General features: G+C 42.7%; 1 long non-coding RNA gene and 1 pseudogene across 1 annotated transcript in view; both read left to right on the forward strand.

Annotated features, from left to right (window-relative positions):
• LOC139439705 (uncharacterized) overlaps positions 1–17,683 on the forward strand; it is a 50,729-nt gene extending 33,046 nt beyond the window's left edge. Inside the window, exon 3 of the long non-coding RNA XR_011649755.1 lies at positions 17,169–17,683. This is a non-coding gene — a long non-coding RNA (uncharacterized lncRNA). The remainder of the gene's footprint in view (positions 1–17,168) is intronic.
• On the forward strand, positions 7,184–7,973 carry LOC105745103 (uncharacterized protein NKAPD1 pseudogene; annotated as a pseudogene).
• Positions 17,684–18,487: the final 804 nt, after the last annotated feature.

Here is an 18,487-nt window from a genome sequence, read left to right on the forward strand (position 1 = left end):
CCTTCCAGCGAAAAAGGCTTGCAGGGTTTTACCGCTTATGGAAGTAGCTAATGGGATACAGCCCCCAGAGCAGTCCCAATTCAAGTCTTGTGGGGCAGGGCTCCCTTAGACCCCTTAGCTCTGTGCCTAGCTCACTACAGGCATTTTCCCGGAGGAACTAAGCTGGGGGGGGGGGGGGGGGGGAGGTCCTGCATGAAATTTCTGCCATGGACAGATGCTGGGAGCTTTGCATACAGGTGATTCTAAAGTCAAGTCTTCCCTAGGCTAAACTAAGTGTGCAAAATTCTCTCCTCTGTTCTAATCTGTGTTTGCTTTAACTTCGTTAGCCTGCTTGTGCCTAGGAACTTGTAAATCAGATTTGGGGTTTGCCTGTTAAAAATTGGATAATGGTGAGAGGTAACCCCCCAAAAAATGATTCTTTAAATGTCAATATCATCTTGCAATTGAATTGGATGCATAAAGAAATCACAAGTGGAATTAATTCGACTGCAGGAAAAACAGAAACATTTAGCAAAGTTGTTACTAATAAAATTGTTTTAGTTGTTTAAGGAACAGAAGTGCTCAAATTGTTTTTAAGTGGAAACTGACCAGAAACAAAGAGTTAAGATCATTATATAGATGCCTTTATATTATAAAAGAGCAGAAGGATAATGACAAATTATTGTAACTGGGTAGATGTAGTTTAGACTTCAGCTATTGTAATAGTAATCTTAAACTATTTTTTGTTTATGGCTACTTCAGGTCCAGCAAAGGCTGGCTATAGCAATGGTAATTATAAACTAAACTTACCTTTGATTATGGTTATTTTGTAACTAGCGTCACCTAGCCCTTAGATTTCAGCATTGTGATGGTAATTATAAACTGAGTTGGCCTTTATGATTACTTCAGGTCTAGCCTCACCCCTTGCCTTTGCTTATGGTTATTTCATGATAATTTCTGCCCCCTATGGCTCAGGGGAAAGCAAACTTAAGACACTCCTATCTCCTATCCTTCCACTAGTGCCAATAATCGCACTTTCTCTCATGACTCCAAGTGTGGACTAAATTGCTGCCTGGTGGAATTCTTGACCATCGGAGCTGAACGTCCACTCTTCTAGTCCAGTGGCTGCCAGAGTCCTGTTATCTCCGAGGACTGGGTAGGTGGGCCTCCCACCTCGAATGTTAGGTTTCGTAAAAACAGTAATTCATGAGAGAAACCAGTTTCCCTGAGGCTTCAATGACCCCAGTGAGTGTCTACTGGACACTCACTGACTTGCTCATCCAAGGTCTGCCAAAGTCAAAATGGGAAATAAGCAAAGTTCTGAAGCAAAAGAAAATTGTATTTTAAAGCATTGGGGACACTTTGGTTATAAGCAAATAATTAAAGAACGAAATTCCTGTGCAAAACTGCATGGTCACAGTGCAAATTAGATTGATTAGAAATAGCCTTCAAAGAAAACTTTTAAATGTTATTGTGCATTTAAATTTATTTTATAAAAGATGCAAATTATAAGTAACACCAGTGAGTTGTGTGTTTGTGTCTAACTCTCTATTTGTGTCTGCCTATTTGCTCAGTGTGTATCTTCATATATAGGGATGGTAATACTAAATTAACAAATGAAAATTCTTTAAAAAGCTCCATTCAAACTGTTAAAAATTATATATATAGTTATATATGTGGATGAATATTCCTGGAGCCCAAATTAGGCTAAACAGAATGGAAAAGTCATATAGAAATCTGGATATAGAAACTATTGGGAAAGGGGAAAAGAGTTTTCCAGAGCTCTTTGACCTACCCAGCCCCCAGGATCTTTTCTTTGCAAGAGCTCTGAGGAAGGGGCTAGGTGTGGCAGATTGAAACTTTATATTCTAGGCTGGGGAATTAAGAATCAATTTGGGGAGACGGACTTTGGCCCAGTGGTTAGGGCGTCCGTCTACCATATGGGAGGTCCGCGGTTCAAACCCTGGGCCTCCTTGACCCATGTGGAGCTGGCCCATGCGCAGTGCTGATGCGCGCAAGGAGTGCCGCGCCACGCAGGGTGTCCCCCGTCGTAGGGGAGTCCCACGCGCAAGGAGTGCACCCATAAGGAGAGCCGCCCAGCGCGAAGGAGGGAGCAGCCTGCCGAGGAATGGCGCCACCCACACTTCCCGTGCCGCTGATGACAACAGAAGCGGACAAAGAAACAAGAAATAAGACACAGCAAAAAGACACAGAAAACAGACAACCGGCGGAGGGGAGGGGAATTAAATAAATAAAAATAAATCTTAAAAAAAAAAAAAAAAAAGAATCAATTTGTCCTGTAATTCTCCAATTTAAACCTTTTAACAGTCTTAAAATAAGGGTAGTTAATAATTTTTTTAAAACCAAAATTCAGTAAGGAAAAGTCCTTAAAAGCTATGAAAAAATCTTTTCTAAATTATAATTAATTTATGCCATAACCTACAAAATTGTGTGGGACAGAGTATAAACTATAATGTAAGCTATAATCCACACTTAGTGGCAATGCTCCAATATATGTTCATCAATTGTAATAAATGTACCACATGAATGAAGGATGTCGTTAATGTGGGAAAGTGTGGGAAATGTAGGGAGTGAGGTATATGGGAATCCCCTATATATATATTTATTTTTTTTAATTTTTATTTATTTCTCTCTCCCCCCCCCCCATTATCTGCTCTCTGTGTCCATTCTCTGTGTGCTCTTCTGTGTACACCTGTATTCTTATCAGCAGTACCAGGAATCTGTGTCTCTTTTCATTGCATCACTTGTTGTGTCAGCTCTCTGTGTATGTGGCACCACTCCTGGTCAGGCTGGACTTCCTTTTGTGCGTGGGGCTCCCCTACATGGGGGACACCCCTAAGTGGCAGGGCACTCCTTGCATGCCTCAGCACTGCGTGTGGGCTAACTCACCTCACAGGTCAGGAGGCCCTGGGTTTGAACCTTGGACCTCCTATATGGTAGGCGGACACTCTGTCCATTGAGCCAAGTCCACATCCTGTACATATTTTTTTAAAGATTTATTTTTATTTATTTATTCCCCCTCCTTGCCGCTTGCTTGCTGTCTGCGCTCTGTGTCCATTCACTGCAAGTTCTTCTGTGTCTGCTTGTCTCCCTTTGTTGTGTCATCTTGCTGTGCTAACTCTCTGTGGGCATGGGCCAGCTTGCCTTCACAAGGAGGCCCTGGGTTCGCTTCCCATATGGTAGGAGCCCAATTGGTTGAGCCACATCCACTTCCCTCCCCTATAATTTTTATATAACATTTATGTGATCTAAAGCATTTTTCTTTAAAAAAATTTTTTTAAGTATTAAAAAAAAGCTATGGAAAAGTCTTTTCTAAAGTATAATTAAAATAAACTAAACAATTGTAATATATTTCAATATATTAAGGAAAAATAATCTTGATTCCATTGATCCTCAATTTTCATAAAATGATTGAGAAAGTAGTTTTTTCTGTACTGTTAAAGTAAAATACCTGTTAGTTAATGTCACCATGGTAAAGGTATAGAAGTAAAAAGAAAAGTACTAAAATAGGTAAATTCATTTCATATGTTGTACATTGCATTGGAAGTGTTTAGAAAGTATATGAACAAAAAGAGATAGACTTCAGTATTGTCCAACTCTCTTATACATTCAAACCAGGCCTTCAATACGCTACATTTTGCCTCTCCGTTTGAGTTATTGGCTAGGTCGGTCACTGACCCTTGAGATAATAAAAGTATCTACTACATCTCTGGTTATGCTCCCGAAGTAGGTGCAGAGTATGTTTCAGTTTCGGACACCCACAGCAGCCTACGATGGCTCGATATGGCCAGACGTACAACAGATACTGCCTCCAGATTGGCTCTGTTTTACAGTGCCGAAGGCGCGATGCGCCAGGCCGGTGAAACACGGCTTCTCTCTATGATCAGCGCGCTGGCTGTGTGAAGGGCATACCAAGCGGAGCGGTGATTACCAAGGCAATGTAAGTGGAACTTCAACACAGTTGGCATTATGGCCTGCTCCATGGAGAGAGAACACGTGTGGCATTACAGACCGGGAGCTTAGATCTATTAATTGCAACTCAAAGAGAAACTTATGCATTGATTAGTATTAAGTACTGTACCTATGTGCCTAATGATTATGGTGGTATCTTTTTTATTCTGATTCATATGCAGAGGGATATTGAACATGTAAAAAGTGCTGCTAAACTTCATTTTCTAAGTGGTTAATGAACATGCTTAACCCAGGTCTCCCTGCTTGACCTTCCTCCAGATTCTATCCCGCCCGTACCCTGGGGAGGACTGGCAGACCCTCATGCCATCCTGCCCGGGCTAAGCACTTTCCCACCGGGCGTGAAACAGCCAACGAGGCGGCTAGTGTTAGATGTCGAGTGAGACAGTTGGGATGTGGAGACCAGTGACTGCAGGCAAGGATTTATTGGGAAGCTCTCCCAAAGGAGGGGGTCTGACGATAGAAACTTCAGCCGGCCCCTGGCAGAGGCGGTCATGAATTTATACAGCACAGCGATAGACGGGAACACACTTCATGGGAGTGGGTTGGGGCTTGGGTAAGACCCGAGGCCTAGAGGGATGGCTAGGGGGTGGTGGGCCATCCCCTAGGAGTAGTGAATTCTAGGGGTGCGGGTGTGGTTGGTGGGGCCATGTGGCTTCTTTGTCTAGTCTTGTGAGGAAATGAGCTGTATCTGGACACGTGGGCTCTGGATAGGGCTGTTCTTTGTCACGGGATGTGACTCCTTCTGAGAAAACGGCTGGTCACACTTCCACACTGCAGCTTCTGCAAGTCGTGGCTGTTATTCAGGTCAGGGGCTAGGGATGGGGCCTGGTCCTGTCAGCTAGGACCCACTTCAGCTTAGCCCCTTTAAGATGGCCTACGGGTAACCTTTCCTCACCCAGGTCCTGGAAACCTGTTGTGATCAAAACCTGGCAGGAGAACAAGCCTCACTCTCAATTAGAGCCAAAATGGAAAGAACCATACTTTGTGGGTCTGACCAGGCTCACAGCTGTTAAAGTTAAAGGAACTTCTGGCTGGGTGCACTTACCCGAGTGAAGCCAGCTGCCAAATACCAATTCACCAGAAGAAGCACCTGATGAGGCATACAAGTGCCAGTCACTTGTATGGCAGGTATTGCCAGCCTGAAATACCTCCTCAAGAGAAAAAGCTAGGGAAGCAGACTTGGCCCAGTGGTTAGGGCGTCCGTCTACCACATGGGAGGTCCGCGGTTCAAACCCCGGGCCTCCTTGGCCCGTGTGCAGCTGGCCCATGCGCAGTGCTGATGCGCGCAAGGAGTGCCCTGCCACACAGGGGTGTCCCCCGCATAGGGAAGCCCCATGTGCAAGGAGTGTGCCCCGTAAGGAGAGCCGCCCAGCGCGAAAGAAAGTGCAGCCTGCCGAGGAATGGCGCCGCACACACGGAGAGCTGACACAAGATGACGCAACAAAAAGAAACACAGATTCCCGGTGCCACTGATAAGGGTAGAAGCGGTCACAGAAGAACACACAGTGAATGGACACAGAGAGCAGACAACCAGGGGCGGGAAGGGGAGAGAAATAAATAAAAATAAATCTTTAAAAAAAAAAAGAGAGACAAAGCTAAGTGGTGTCTGTGTCAAAGCCAGCTGTTTGCTCTAACTCAAGACCAGACACCTATGCTAGGGGGAAGGCAAGCCAGACACCCCTTAAGGAATCTTGTCTGTTTTCGTTTCCTGTAGTTTCTTCCTGTACAATAACTAAAAGGGCAAGGCCTTTCTCATCCCCCTTGTAGCTGTCTTAACTATAACCACCACGTTGGAAACCTGGGGCTGGCGATTTGTACCAAACCCCACTGTCTGTTACAATCTCTCCGTAGCACTACCTAACAGAATAGAAGAAACTAGCTGTATCTTAGGAGCTCTGAGACAGCAAACGGACTATCTTGGTGCTGTGGTGCCACAAAATCGCAGGGCACTTAACGTACTAAAGACAGCACAAGGAGGAACATGTCTGTTAAAAGAGGAACGGCTGTCTCTATGTAAATCACTCTGAAATAGTCCTAAACAGCATTCAAAACCTGCAAAATAAAGCCCACCAACTTTGGGAGGATGCAGCCCCTGGAGGTACCTGGCCTTTCTCACTCTTGTGGTCCAGTGCGTCATGGCTGGCCCCTTCTCCGGGCCCACTTACCATCATCTTCTTTATCCTTCTAGTGGGGCCATCTATCTTCAAAATTCTAGCTAAGTTTATTTCTTCCAGAACAAGATATTAGTCATGCGGGGATTTCAGCCAGTTCCAACCACAGTGGACCTGTCTTTCCTCAACCTCCATAGATTAGCCAGAGGTTTACACCCTGTGAGGCAGGGACGACTGCCCTAACCAGCAGGAAGTAACTACAGAAGAATGATCAGCACCCCTCAGCACCCTCTTAAGAATAAGGGCACGAACTCTCTGAGATGGGAGTTGAGGCAGGTTAGCCTGGGAAACAAGGAGAAGATGAGCCCGAGCACGGCCCACAGACAGCATGGCCGACAGACAGCATGGCCGACAGACAACATGGCTGCAAGACCTTGCTGAGACCTTGAGTTTAACTTGAGGTCCTAGTTTCTCTTTCTAGGGTCTCCCCTTGACCCTGGATTTTCCAAACTGGCCCCCACCATTGGCTCCCACCATTGGTGGAGTAACCAATAACAGCTGGGGCCCCTCCCCTCCCCATTGGCAAGGGGGAGGAATAATTAACAGTTTAAAGATAACCACACAAGGCAGAGCTCACTCTCTCTGCCCAAAGGAGCCCACACCAAATCTTGGTGTATATTTCCGTCTTTCTCCCCCATTTCTTAGCAAGTTCTGTTCTTTCCCCCCATTTCCCAATAAATTCTTTTTACTGACCTAACTAAAAAAAAAATGCTATCATCAATTTTAGCAAATGTTCCACAGCAATACAAGTGCAAGGTGTTGGTAGTGGGGTCATGTATGAGATCCCCATATTTTATGCATGATTGTTCTGTAAACCCACAACTTTGTAATAAAATTTTTTTTAAAGGAAAATAAACCCCAGTGGATCAGAGATGGAAAAAATGAAATTATATAACTGCTAAAAGACAATAGAAAATAAAAGACTATTTCTCTAGAGTCTGGATGCAAAGAAAGACTTTCCAACTATGACTGAAAATCTCAGATAAAAAAAATATTGAGCCCAAACCCCGCCATGCATCGCTGCAGTGCACGACTGAAGAATGTCCCGGCTTCCTTTGGGGAATGTCATCTGGCACAAGATGCTCCCCTAAGATTCAGGAGGACTCAGACAGGTGAAAAATAAGAGAACTGGAGAAACAGGTGGAACACACTTACCAGGGGACCAAAAGGAATTTGTTACCCAGCAGTTCAAGCCAGATGCATAGCGATGGTTTTGATGAAGAAAGTCAGAGAGATTATTGAGGCCAAAGGCATGAAATTTCTGTGACACTGGAAGGCGATTTTCTTAAGGCTAAATCCTGGAACAAGAAGTTATATATGATTATGAATCTAACATGCCAGACAGATGGGGTGACAGTGGTTACAAAGTGTTGTCCACTGAAGAATTCGGAACAGCCAATAGTGATCAGCAAGATATTATCAATGGAAGAAAAAACATCTCTCCAGGTAAAATCATCTACCCACAAACACAAGAAGTCAAAGAAATCCCATAAAAATGCAGAAGAAAAAGTCACACAATAAGCAGAAGAAAAGCAAAAAGGAAGCCAGAGCTGTAACAGCCAATCACGCACAAGCATGACCAATTTAAAAATCTAGGAAAGTCTCTCAAAAAATCTGCTTTGTTCTTAGAGTCAGAAAGTGGCACTTCTCAGTCAGATGATTCGGCATCCAGCAATTTTGAGGAAAGTGAGGACAGAGACACTAAGAAAACCAAATGGAAAAAGAGAGAAAAAAGTTCCTACTCCTGTAGTTAGCAGTAAAACACAGGAGAGGACAAACAAGCGTACAAACTGGAAAGTGGCTACAGGTGAAAGTTCTGCCCGACATTGAGAGGGTGGCTAAATGCAAAGAAAGGGCCATTCTTCAATTTCCCCCACGACTGCGTATTTACCACCCCCACACCCGAGCGTTTTGCCAATGACTCCTGTTCAGCACAGGGGCTGAAGTCAGAGATATCTTGTGCCATCTATCAACATTCCAACAGACTTCTTCTATTGTGCCCTGTTAAACATTTTTTTTTTAAGATTTATTTCATTTATTTGTTCTGTCCCCCCTCCCCCATTGCCGTGCACTTACTATCTGCTCTCTGTGTCTGTTGGTTGTCTGCTTGTCTTCTTTTTAGGAGGCACCAGGAACATAATCTGGGACCTGCCATGTGGTAGGCAGGCGCCCAACTGCTTGAGCCACATCCACTTCCCTGTGGCCTCTTAGACTTGATCCCTTTTATCGTTCATAGGAATCTGCTTTTCTGTTACAGAGGTTTCTTGGAGAGATTTTTTTGTGTGTGCATTTAATCACATTTAGTGTAGAGTACATATGCAGCAAATGAAAAGACCCAGAAAGCTAAATTCAGAAATGACCTGGGCACAACTATTGGAATGTTCAGTTGGGGGGAAGCAAGGATGGGGATCAAGGGGTAGACTGGACCAGTGCTGTGTAGAATGGTGTGATGAGAGAACATTGTCTTGCTCTCTGTCTTCATTTGTATAGCACAAGTTTTGTTTCTAGCCTTGGTTATTTGCTCCTGTGTTTTGACTGCATAGGTGTGGTCCAGTCTACTTAATGGAGAAATGGGAATTAGAACAAACCTTTTTTCTTAAGAATAACATCCATACACAGCTGTTATTAGAAAATAGGAGGAAGCGGACTTGGCCCAGTGGTTAGGGCGTCCACCTACCACATGGGAGGTCCGTGGTTCATACCCGGGGCCTCCTTGACCCGTGTAGAGCTGGCCCGTGCGCAGTGCTGATGTGCGCAAGGAGTGCCGTGCCACGCAGGGGTGTCCCCACGTAGGGGAGCCCCACGCACAAGGATTGTGCCCCATAAGGAGAGCTGCCCAGCGCAAAAGAAAGTGCAGCCTGCCCAGGAATGGCGCTGCACACACGGAGAGCTGACACAACAAAATGACGCAACAAAAAGAAACACAGATTCCTGGTGCCGCTGATAAGGCTAGAAGTAAACAAAGAAGAACACACAGTGAATGGACACAGAGAGCAGACAATGGGGAGGTGGGGGAGAGAAATAAATAAAAAATAAATCTTTAAAAGAAAATAGGGTCTTCTCAGTCAAAGTTTCCCTTCTGGACAGTGACTATAAAGCCTCACTAAGTATACCCCTAAACATGGTAATTGGATAGTAAATGAAGGGTTTTATAGTTCCATTGCTGGTTATTATCTACATAGACTTGTGTTTGTAATTATTTCTTCAGTTGTCTTTGATAATCCTCATCCCAATGGGGAAGAATTAGGAGTTGGTCATGCCGTCTAATGTGCTCTGAACAGAATTCAGGGCAACTGACCTTTAAATGTGTGTTCTAGGTTCATTTCTAAATGTATTAATGAACTTCAAAATTTCCCTGAAATGAAGATGAATCAGTTCCAAAATAAAACAGGCTTCTCAGGGACACATAAACTTCTTCCCAGTCTGCTCTTGGATTAAAGCATCAAACAGAGACGATATATTGCCCTTTACCATCATGTGATTCCTATGCTAATTAAAATATCACTGATAATGCAGGCAGAACACAAGCGAATTTTTTTCATTAAGGGAGAAAAGATCAAGTGATGTATTGTTATTTTTTCATGGGTGGAGTAAAAAGCTGAAAACTCAGACTTTTGAATTGGTCTTGGTTCTGGAACTAATTGGTAATGAGGTCCAGAGCAGGTAAGTTAACCTCCCTGGCCTCGCCTTCCGCATGTGTAATATAGAAATACTTTGTGATAGCAAACAATATAAGACACCAGCAATATAATACAACTTTGAAGATATTCCAGGAGGTAGTAATATTTTGTAGTTTTCACTAACTACTGTATTTGTTCACTTTACAGATTTCTTAAGTGTTTAGTCTTAAAATATAGAAAAAAGATCAATAAATTAGATAGCATAAAAATCTTTTAAAGCTTTAAAATGCTTAAAAAATTTTTTTCTTTTCCTTATTAGAGCAGTTGAAGGTTTACAGAGAAATCATGCAGAAAGTAAAGAACACAGTTTCCCCTATAGTAGTATTTTGCATTAGTATGTTACCTTTGTTGCAATTGATGAAACATTATTATAATTACATTATGAAATTTGGTCCATAGCTTACACTAGGGGTTCACTCTTTGTGTTGTACAATACTATGATTTAAAAAAATTTTTTATTGTGGCAAGATATATAACATTTAATTTCCCATTTTAACCACTTTCAAGTATACAATGATGTGGTTAATTACATTTACAATGTTTTGCTACTATCACCACCATCCATTACAAAACTTTTCCATCATTCTAAACAGAAACTCCATACCAATTAAGTGTTAACTCCCCATTCCCACCCTCACTCCCGCCCCTGATAACCTGTATTCTAATTTCTAACTCTGTGAATTTGCATATACTAATTATTTCATGTAAGTGAGGTTGTACAATATTTGTCTTTTGTGTCTAGCTTATTTAACTCAACATGATGTCTTCAAGGTTCTCCATGTTGTAGCATGGAAGAGGAAACCATTCCTTTTTTTTTTTGGCTGAATAATATTCCACTGTATGTATATACCATATTTTGTTTATCCATTTGTCTTTTGTATACTTTGTTTGCTTTCATTTTTTTTGACAATTTTAAAGAATGCCCTTACTAACACTGGTGTGCAAATATCTGTTTGATTATTTGGATTCTTTCAAGTATATACCTAGAGGTGGGATTGGCAGGTCATACATAATTCCATACTTCACTTTCTGAAGAATCGTCAAACTTTTTCACAGTGACTGCACCATTTTACATTCCCATCAACAATGTAGGAGGGATTCTATTTCTCCACATCCTTTCTAACACCTGTTATTTTATGTTGTTGGCTTTTTAAAAATAATAGCCATTCTAGTGGGCGTGAGGTAGTATCACACTGTGACTTTGATTTGCATTTCCCTAATGGCTTAATGATGTTGGGCATGCTTTCATGTGTTTATTCGCCATTTGTATGTCTTTTTGGAGAAATGCCTATTTTTTTTTTCTTTTTTAGGGTAGGCAAGCAAGTAAAGAGTTTTATTTTTTTTAATTTATTTATTTTTTGTCTTTATTTTTTTAATGTTACATTAAAAAAATATGAAGTCCCTCTTCCTCCCACTCCCTACCCCCAGCAGCACCATGGCCACTTTCTCCACATCAATGCCACATTTTCTTCGATTAGTAATCACAATAGTTCATGAATAGAATATCAGTAAGTCTACTCTAATCCACACTCTATTCCTCCATCCTGTGGACCTTGGAATGATTGTGTCCACTCCACATCTTTATCAAGAGGGGGCTTAGATTCCACATGGATGCTGGATGCAATTCTCCTGCTTTCAGTTGTAGGCACTCTTGGCTCCCTGGTGTGGTGATTGACCTGCTTCACCTCCATGTTAGCTGAGTGGGGTAAGTCCAATAAACCAGAGTGTAGGAGTTGCAAGTCTGTTGAGGCTCAGGGCCTGGCTATCACATGGTCAGTCCAGAGATTCAGGTCCCCTGGGTATACATTAAACCCCAGTGACAACTACAGTTCTGGTAAAAGTAACAGGAGAGACTTGTGGACAAAGATCACATCTAAGTCCAGCTCCACCACACAGAAACACAAACTCCAAAGTAGGGCTATCTGAGATGGCACTGAACTCCATCTGCCATGACCATAGAACCTGTGGGTCTCTGTAGCCCTCAGAAGAACCATTACCTGGGGTTGTATCTACTTTATCTGTCTCTGGGACTCTGCTCAGGTGTGCATAAGGGCAACCCCTCTGATAACCTCCCGGCTCTTTTTGGAGACTCATAGCCATATAAACTCATTTGTCCTTTCCATTTCCCCCTTTCATTCAGGTCAAAAAGCATTTTTAACTCCTGGTATTATATGTAGATTGAGGTATTCTGCTGGTCCGAGTTGACCCTTTTATTCAAGGTCATTTTCTAGTTACATCATCAGCTGGTACTTGGTAGTAATCCCTCAGCGCCAGGGAGGCATGTCCCATGCTGCGGGGAAGGCAACACATTTACATGTTGAGTTTGGCTTCGAGACTGGCCACATTTGAGCAACATGGAAGCTCTCAGGAGGTAACTCTTAGGCACCCTGCAGCTCTAGGTCTTGTTCTTATTTCAGGTGCACAGGCTCACAAACATAGTCATTAGTATCAAGGGCTCATTGTTGGACCTTCCTTCTTTTTTGGTCTTTACCGTTGCATGTGGGGGATTGTTGCTGTTCCTTTAGGGACTGTGATAGAGCTCCCCTGGCCAGGAACTCAGCACTCCCTCAGTTGTTGTTTTTAATTGTATCCACTATGAAAATATCCAAACATTTTTATGTACCCTGGATATATGCCCTGGAGAACTTCCTGCCAACCATGTGTCCCCTGTCACTAACATCCCATGCCAGTATTCCTCCCCTGCCATTGTTGAACCTCTCTGTGATCCAAAACTTCTTGAAAAGTGAAGCCCAATATATTGCCAGTTTCCATTAATAGTAAAATGGAATATAGTGATGAGTTTAAAGGTTAGATATAGAATACATACTAATTTAGAAAAATTAAGGTAAAAATAAATTGGGGTATCAAAAAATTTAAAAATGCAAAAGCCTTGTTTTTGATATTTTGCCTTCCATCACTGCAGTAAGTGTTGCCCTGTATGCAAATTGGCAAGGCAACTACTTCTGTCTTTTCCTCAGTGTCTACATCCTATCTTTTTCTTTTTTTTCCCCTAATTATTAAGCTTATCTTCACAAAAGTTTTAGATCACAGTAATTCATATATACAATATACAGTACTCCCACATATCCAACATAAAACCCTTTTCCCTTCCACAGCAATTATCTTTTTACATATTCATACTATATTTACTGAAACTGATGTACAGATATTGAGACAACAACTTTCAAACAGGTAACATTTGGGTTTACATTGTGGTTTATATTTTAGACTATACAATTTTCTAAATTTTTAGTTATCTTAAGTTTTACATTATGATTTACATTTTAGCTTATCAGCCCCTATATATTTTTGGTGTAATTTAACATGCCTTATATCCATCCTTGCGTAATCTTGTGGAACACTTCTATTGCCCACCCAGTTACATTAGTTCCATCTATTCAATACCTCTGTCCCCCTCCCCTTAGGGCCCACAGTGACAGTCAATCTTCATTGCTTGAAGGGCCATGTTCAGAGATACTTGCAACAGTGTTGAGGGCTTGACATGCTCAATTGCACTGGGAGCCACCGTTTCTCTCGAGGGATACGATTTGCTCTATTTGATGGCATCAGTCCTCCCCAGGATGTGGGTATACCTTCACTCTCATTATTTGGGTCTCTATCCAATGATATAACCCACTATGGCAAAATGAGCATTCACACACTCCCTAGGAGACTGTCCTGTGTTGGATTATCCCTGTGAAGAGTTTATTGAGGGAAGTGGAGTGGCTCAAATGATTGGGTTCCCGTCCACCATTTGGGAGGCCCTGGGTTTGATTCCCAAGGCCTCCTGGTGAAGGCGAGCTGGCCTGCACCACCATGGAGAGCTGAAGGCCTGCGCCACCGCAGAGGACTGAGAGCAGAGAGCAGACAGTGAGCGCAAACTACAAGGGAGGGGGGAATAAATAAGGTAAAATAAACAAATCTTTTTTATAAAAAAAGAGTTTACTGAGAAATGAAAGAATGCAGGAGTACACACTTGAGATTTGAGTGCAGGTGTGCTCCAGGCCCGAGACGCATCTTAAATCCTTTTTTTTTTTTTAAGATTTTTTTTCCTTTGACCATTATTTTTTAATTAGAGAAATTGTATGTTCACAGAAGAGCATGCCTAAAACAAAACTACCCATATACCCCATTACACACACAGTTTTCTCTATAAATAACACTTTGTATTAGTGTGGTCCCTTTGTTACAATGCTTGAAACATAATTACCGTAGCTATACTATTATCTAGTGTCCATGGTTTACAATAGGGTTCACTGTGCTGTGATTATGGTTTGAAATTTTTTTTATTCTAATAACATATACAGCCTAGAATTTCACCTTTTAAATTCAAGTATATAATTCAGTGGTATTACATTCACAGTTGTGCTACAGTCACCACCATCATACCAAACCTTTTCCATCACACCAAACAGAAACTGTATGCCAGGTAAGGATGACCTCCCCATTGCCTACCCTCATCCCCAGTCCTGGTATCCAGTATTCTAGATTCCGACTCTATGAATTTGCTTATTCTAATTATTTCCTATCAGTGAGGTCATACACTATTTGTCCTCTTGCGTCTGACTTATTTTACTCTACATAATGTCTTCAAGTTCCTCCACATAGTATCATGTATCAGAATTTCATTCCTTTTTATGACTAAATGTTATTCCTTCGTATGTGTGTACCACGTTTTGTTTATTCCATTCACTGGCTCATGGATACTTGGGTTTCTTCCAGCTTTTGGCATTTGTGCATAATTTCGCCATGAACATCAGTGTGTAAGTATCTGCTTGAATCCCTGCTTCCAATTCATTGAATATATGCACAGAAGTGAGATTGCCATGTCATATGGAAATTCTATAACTTTTAAAAAAATGTACTGGATACAAATACATTTTTTAAAAACCATACAATATGTTACACAATATATTTGGTTCATAATAACACAGTCATACAGTATTTGTCCTTTTGTGTCTAGCTTGCTTCACTCAACATAATGTCCTCTAGGTTCATCCATGTATTATGCTTTACAACTTCATTTCTTCTTACACCGAATAATATTCCATCATGTGAATAAACCACAGTTTGTTTATCCATTCATCTGTTGATGGACACCTGGGTTGTTTCCAACTTTTGGCAATCATGAATAATGCTGCTATGAACATCAGTGTGCAGAAGATTTATTTTTTTAAGTTTATTCTGCCCCCCCCCCACCCAGTTGTTTGGGCTTGCTGTCTACTCTCCATATCTGTTGACTGTGTGCTTTCTGTGTCTGCTCCTAGTTTTTTGTTTTTTTGTTTTTGGAGGCAGTGGGAACTGAACCTGGAACCTCTCATGTGGGAGGGAGATGCCCAATCATTTGGTCACATCTGCTCCCTGCTTGTTGTACTGCTCATTGTGTTTCTTCATTGTGTTTCCTTGTTGCATCAGCTCTCCATGCCGCCCTGTCACATCAGCTCGCTGTCTTGCTCGTCTTCTTTAGGAGGTACCTGGAACTGAACCCAGGAATCCTTATGTGGTAGGTGGGTGCCCAACTGACTGAGGCATATCTGCATCCCTTAAATGCTTTTTAATGGCAAAAATATCATCATGAGCAAAGGCAAAATGCAAATGGCAAATTGGGAGAAAATATTTGCAACTTATATTAGAGATAAGTGGCTAATAACCCTAATATAGAAAGACCTATAAAAATGAGGACAAAAGAGAAAAAATGTTATGGAAACATGGGCAAAAGGCATAATACATGAAATGGCTCTTAAACATGTGAAAAGATGTTCAATTTACTTCATAAGAGAAATACAAATTAAAGCCATACCAAAATCATTTTACATCCATCAGATTAGCAAAAAGTAATTTAAAAAACCAAACTTGACAATATACTTTGGTAGAGAGGCTGTAGAGTAGGGGTTTTTAACAAGGGGTCCATGAGCTTGAACAGAAATTCAAAAAAACATTCTTGTGTTAACATGTTGGTGTAGGTGTGATACATTTATCAAATAATACACAGTATAGTGTGGACTTAGTAAGGGGTCCGTGGAACAAAAAAGGTTAAGAAACATCACTCTCATACATTGCTGGTGAGAATGCCAAATGGCGTGAACCTTATGACAGGGAGTTTGGCAATACCTAGCAAAACTACATGCGGATGTACTCTTCCAACTCAGCAATCCCATTTCTAGTAGAATTAAGCACATCCAGTGCCCAGATCTTAGTTTCAAATACCACTGCCCACCAAAAGAGAAAATGGCTGATTTGAGGGCTGGGGCAGAGTAATTACAAGAACGAGCCAGGAATAATTTCTTGTGCCAGAAAGTAAGGAAGTGCCCCCTCAAAATGTTGGATGCATGTCAAAAGAAACATGACTCTAACTGGCCAAGTCCAGGATTTGAACATTAAAATAAATAGGAACCAAAACTGATTATAACCTATTGAATAAAATATGAAAATCCTTGTTGATAATAGATAAAGAGGGAAGGGAAGGAAGGAAGGAAGGGAGGGAGGGAGGGAGGGAGGGAGGAAGGAAGGAAGGGAGGATATGTGATGGTTAGGCTATTGTATCAGCTTGGCCAGGTAATTGTTCCCAGTTGTTTGGTCAAGCAAGCACTGGGCTAACTGTATTATAAGGGCATTTCTGGACTTTAGTCACCATTAACTTTACTGAAGTGGTAAATCATAGATAGCTGGTCATAATTAGATCAATCAGGGAAATTGCCATCAGCAATGAGTGATGCTTAACCCAATCAGTTGAATGCCTTAAAAGGGGAAGTGATTCCAGCATTGAGAGAGAATTTCCCAGCTCGTCTTTGGACAACCAGCATCTCCCAGAACTCGTCAAGAATCTCTCACTGCAGTCCCTAGTTGTAATCTGCCTGCGGAACCCAGACTTGTGCATCCCCACTGCTGCGTGAGAGACTCATAGAATCGCATAGTATTGACAGATCTCTCTTGTTGATTCTGTTTCTCTAGAGAACCCTGGCTAATACAGGAGCTATGGCTGCTTGGGCTTTTTGTGGATCCCAGCAAGGATCACTTCTTGGGACCCTTTGATTGGACTGGATTCAGTTGGGGGACCTTTGCTCAGTTAGGCGTGACCCAGGAGGGGCTTGGCCCTCCTGCAGGAGTCCTTTCTAAACAGAGGACTGAAGGCAGAGCCACACAGAGAAAAGCAGCAGAGACAGAGAAAGCCCCAGAGGCTGGAGTCAGCAGGGCACAGAGGCATGGAAAGAGGCCCCCGAGAGGCTGAAAGCGATGAGTCGTGGAGGAGAGGGGAGAGACTGGCCTGTGCCTCATCGCCCACAGCTGAGCTCCAGCGACTGGCAGAGCCACCATTGCACCCTGCCATGTGTCTGATTGTCCACAGGTGAGGTTGGGGAGAAAGTGAGCCTGGAGGGGAAGACAGTGACTCAGCAGAGACCAGCCACCATTGTGCCTTGCCACGGGGCAAGAGTCCAGGATCACCAGTAGCTGACCTGTGGTGAGACAGCACCTCTGGTAATGTCTTTTTTTTTTTTTTTTTAAGATTTATTTATCCCTTCTCCTCCCCCCACCCCAGTTGTCTGTTCTCTGTGTCTATTCGTTGCATCTTCTTCTTTGTCTGCTTCTGTTGTCAGCGGCATGGGAATCTGTGTTTCTTTTGTTGTGTCATCTTGTTGTGTCAGCTCTCCGTCTGGGTGGCACCATTCCTGGGCAGGCTGCACTTTCTTTCGTGCTGGGCGGCTCTCCTTATGGGGCGCACTCCTTGTGTGTGGGACTCCCCTACGCGGGGACACCCCTGCATGGCGGGGCACTCCTTGTGTGCATCAGCACTGCGCATGGGCCAGCTCCACACGGGTCAAGGGGGCCCTCATGAGCCGTGGACCTCCCATGCGGTAGACGGACGCCCTAACCACTGGGCCAAGTCCGCTTCCCTCTGGTGATGTCTTGATTTGGACATTTTCACAGCCTCAGAACTATGTGGTTTTATCCTAATAAATTCCCATTATAAAAGCCAACCCATTTCTGGTGTACTGCTCTGGCAACCTTCAGCAAATTAAAACAGGAGGGAAGGAGAGAAAGAGCAAATGAGGGAAGGAGAGAAAGAGGGAATGAGGGAAGGAGAGAAAGAGGGAACAAGAGGAGGGAAGGAGGGATGAAAAAAAGAAACAGGAAAAGAAAGTGGGGAAGGAGGGGAGGAGTGAAGAAAGGAGAGAAGGAAAGAAGGAAGAAAGGAAGTGTTTTAGTTTCCCAGCTGCTCACGCAAATACCATACAAAGCGGTGCCTTGACAACAGGAATCTAAGGGCTGCTAGTTCAGAGTCTAGCCCTGCTTGCACCTGGGAGGGCCCTGCCCTCTGGCTGGCTGGCAGTCTTGTGGTTCCTCAGCTTTTCCATCACATGGCAATGTACATGGCAGTGTCGTCTCTGTTCTCTTCTGGGTTCCATTGACTTCCAGCTTTAGGCGCTCTCCATGGTTTCTCTTTCTGTGTCCAATTTCTGTTGCTTATAAGGATTTCAGCCATACTGGATTAAGGCCTGCCCTCATCCAGTCTGGGCACACTGTATTTAATATCTTCAAAGGTCCTATTTATAAATGGGTGTACACCCACAGGGCCAGGACTTGGGACCAAGACATACCTTTTGTGGGAGACATAATTCAATCCCCAAGAGGAAGGAAGGAGTGAAAATAAAAAATCATTTTTTC

Source organism: Dasypus novemcinctus, chromosome 9, assembly GCF_030445035.2.
Source record: "Dasypus novemcinctus isolate mDasNov1 chromosome 9, mDasNov1.1.hap2, whole genome shotgun sequence".
Classification (NCBI taxonomy): domain Eukaryota; kingdom Metazoa; phylum Chordata; class Mammalia; order Cingulata; family Dasypodidae; genus Dasypus; species Dasypus novemcinctus.